Source organism: Adiantum capillus-veneris, chromosome 29, assembly GCF_014529385.1.
Source record: "Adiantum capillus-veneris isolate H3 chromosome 29, ASM1452938v2, whole genome shotgun sequence".
Classification (NCBI taxonomy): domain Eukaryota; kingdom Viridiplantae; phylum Streptophyta; class Polypodiopsida; order Polypodiales; family Pteridaceae; genus Adiantum; species Adiantum capillus-veneris.
The window spans coordinates 56,161,186-56,165,157 of NC_140959.1; the positions used below are offsets into that span (position 1 = coordinate 56,161,186).

At 40.9% G+C, this 3,972-nt stretch overlaps 1 long non-coding RNA gene across 1 annotated transcript; it reads left to right on the forward strand.

The window, feature by feature from the left end:
- The first annotated feature begins 375 nt into the window (after window positions 1-375).
- LOC147419230 (uncharacterized) lies at window positions 376-2,387 on the forward strand. Its single transcript, XR_015187187.1, has 2 exons — window positions 376-687; window positions 1,411-2,387. It is a non-coding gene; the product is annotated as an uncharacterized LOC147419230 (long non-coding RNA).
- Window positions 2,388-3,972: the final 1,585 nt, after the last annotated feature.

The window sequence follows — 3,972 nt, forward strand, 5'->3', positions numbered from 1 at the left end:
GCTTTTGTTGTGTCACCTTTATGGCTTTGTTGACTTAAGTAAGCACCTCACGTAAATCAAGACTATATTCATTGTTTTGTTTGACTTGTTTGTCTAAATGCTCTTTATTTATGTTTCAGATGTTTCAAAGAGTATGCATACAAAAGGACACACACTGCAGCAACCATGTCTCCTAGTATTGAATATACTTGTTATCTACTACAGAAAGACGTGCTAGCTACACTGATTAGACACCCTTGACCAGAGCTAGAAAAATACATTTTTCCTAATTGAAGAAAATAAGAGAAAATTTGAAATTCTACCGGTTTTTAGGTCAAAATTTGAAGCTTTTGCCGGTAATTGCACTAAAACTTGTGTAAATTTGCTGGTTTTCTTCAAGGCAAGCTCAAAATCTAACCGGGATTTTATGATTTTAGACGGTTAAAATACACTGTACCCCGGTTTTTTTCTAACACTGCCCTTGACAACTTTTCCTTTCAAGATCCGAGAAGATTGGTCTTGGTCATCTACTACTAATGGTGTCAATGTGCTAAAAGTGGACTCTTAGGTAAATGCTAATGGAGTTAGTTCACCTTCTCTTGTATATGTGCATAGTTGATGATACTATTAGGTGAGTCGGATGGGCATCGAATGCCCCAACGGATCTCGAAAACCCTAACAAAAGCTATGCACAGCCAACATAAGAAGGTGCCTGTAGAAGCGTGTGTAATGTCGTCTCTATTTGTTCTTTTTTTCTGTATGGTTTAACTTGCGGACATGAGCGTTCTCTGCTTCGTACTTGTGCGTCCTAGCGTTTGCAACAGAAGGTGAGGGGTTGTGTCTGGAAAACATGGGTTTTATGCAGATAAGGCATGCGATGAATGTTGAAATCATTAGCGGGCAAGAATTTAGTTGCAAGAAACCTGCAGATAATGGAGATGAGTAAATTAGCTGCGCAGATTGAGTTGTGCTTATAAGCTGTTTTTCTTATAGTGCTTAACAGAAAGTTACATTCCGAAATTTTTGGAGTTCAGAGAATGCATGGAGCTCATCGCATATTTACTGTACAATTTAGTGTTTTGATCATGTGCTAATACAAGCAACAGAGGGCGTGTGGTGGAACTCTGTAAACCCTAAATGCGAAACCCTGAACCCTAAACTCCATTGCAGCTGGCCGAACTGTGCTACATAGTGTGCAGCAACAGCAAGTTAAACAGTTGCAAAGACGCAATTGGGCTTTTCTAACCAGCCTTTCTGTCTTGGAGTTGTTGACAGAAAGTTGAATGCGCCCTATATTTTCATAGTTTGAATGATTTGTTTTGATGCTACGCAGGATGAGTTTAACTACTAACCGTAGTGTCAAAGTTCCTATTGTATGTCTGTCATTGCTGGTTATTAGGGTTTATGTGATGGTTTGATGATTATGAACAGATCTGTGATTTGTGATGGAAGGAAGCTGGTTTATGCATCGGCAAAATGAAATGCTTCACTTCAAATGATCCTTCTATACATACATGCAGAAGCTTGCAATGAAATAAAAATGGTGCCTCATGTGGGCATTTTGGGTAGACCAGTGATGGGCAAGACGACGTGCCTGCCTGCAGACCAGTGATGCGCAAGATGATGACGATGCATGGAGAGAACCAAGAAGATGGCCTTCTTCGTTAATTGTCATTAGTAGAGGGGTCTCGCATTATGACAGCATGTCAGTATTATAAGGTGAAGCTCAAGACAGCATCTGGCAAACCTTCACAATTTCGGAGATGCCCCCCTGATCTTACCACACTCCATTTCAGCAGTGTATCAGGCAGGGGTAGGAGCAATGTGCTACCTGTACGAGGTGGGGAAGCAAGACGGAGTGCACTCTCTCACCTGCTGGCTCGCAGAGGAGCTGTAGCTGACATCAAATGGGGAGCTTCTTTACATGGCTGCGGGTGAAGAACCATGATCTCGTCAGTTACCGCGCCCCCTACACACACACACACATACACTCACACTCGCACTGTTGAAGTCGATCAACCCTCGTGTTTGTTTCCATAGATATTTTGGAATGAAGGGAAGAGTGGAGATATGTCCTGCTTGGATAGGCTATCTCCTTAGTTACCCTTCGTACAAAGATAACGCTCTACTGTTTGAAGGTAGTGCCCATTTCTATGTCTGGGGTTTCTGCTTCTCTGGTGCAGCGTATATTTGTTTCTATTTGTCTCAGTTAGAAGCTCATGTATATGGGTCAGACATAGTCACAATGGGCTGAGTTAACGCCACAGCTATGATGTTGTTGTCTACCCATGTGAGCCAATGCTTTTAAATAATGGGTTGGCTCTATTTCTTCAAGAATTTGTAACTAATTTACATTCGATTGGTTTGAGTTATCCTCTAAATTATGAGAAAGCTCTTATGTTGGGCTTGCCAAAGACTTTTCCCAGCTAGAGAGAGGGAACATTATACCTTCTACCTGTGAATTTTTCCAAGGTAAGTTACCCATTAAAAATCTGTATCTAATCTGTCTTAGCTACAATCAACTTGCCCGCTGCTGTAGGTGTCCATCCATGCATTTTGTTTCTTTGTGTCCGGGCTTAATTGTTACCATCATCAAGGATTCCATGATGTGTTAAGAGTGCTTTTAAAGCCATCTCACAGTTGAATTATTTGTACCTGAAAAGCTCACCAAGCAATGCGATTTCAGATTTCTCAAGCTTTTTCTTTTTTCTCATATGCATATCCAGCTTACTATTGAATAGGTTTAACTGCCAAGTATTTTGAAAAAATGTCAACTTTTGAAGAGATCCTGGATTTTTTAATACGAAAATTCTATTTGCATAGATTTATGGAGAAATTCATTGCAAGTTTGAGAAGGTTCCTGTTCTAACAACTTTCTTGAATTTGGGAAATTTTGAATAGCATGACAAGGTTGTTTGAGATGGAAAGCCCAGGGCATCAAAATCGTTGCTATAACTAGGTGCAGCACACAACAGAGAAATTATGGCCTTCGACCTGCAAAGTAGAGAGAGAGAGAGAGAGAGAGAGGTGCCACCACTGTGCTGGTAATATCAATAGAGGATGTGGTTTTTGCTATCGGTTAATTTGAAAGAGATGTGATATATGCATGTGCATCCAGTACCTCAATATACATAGAAAATGTTTCGTGCATGAAACCGCTCATGTTAACACGTGCAATTTCTTGCACTTTTTCTCCAAAGAATGTGCACATCCAATATTGGATTCGTTTGTAACTCTTTTTGGTCACCGAGAGTATTGCAAATAATCTATATCTATCTATACATCTATACAATTATAAAAGGGGGAGGGATCCCTTCCCCTTTACACGTCACATTCTCCTTGCTCCAGCCAGTGTACCTTGCAGCAAGTCTAGACATCGACGAGAGTGCGAGCTGAGAGAGAGAGAGAGAGATGATTGTTCGAGCCTCCAAGCATCGAGTGCGAACATAGAGAGAGAGAGAGAGAGAGAGATGATTGTTCGAGCCTCCAGGCATCGAGTGCGAACATAGAGAGAGAGAGAGAGAGAGAGAGAGAGAGACGTGATTCTTCGAGCCTCTAGGCATCGAGAGCGAGCACAATGCACACTCTCTCTCTCTACGTTCGCACTAGATGCCTGGAGGCTCGAACAGTCACGTCTCTCTCTCTCTTTGTTGCTAGTGCGTTGCAGAATGAGGTTAATTTCCAAAATACCCCCAATATTTTGTCAAAATTTCTCAAAATGCTCTTTTAAAATTCCCAAAATACCCTTGGTTGTGAGATTAAATTTGTTTAAAGATTAAAAAAACTTTGTAGCTTACAAAAAGCTTGATTGTCTAACAATACAAGATGCTAACACTAGAATTTGAGTTGATTATGTAGGCTTTGGAGATGAATTGCTTCATTATTTTAGACCTAATTTCCTTTGTAGGCATTGTTGGACAAGGCAGCGAGTGTCACACACACACACACACACACACAAGGAGGGAGCACGACTCTTGTCTCTGTGCCAATAGT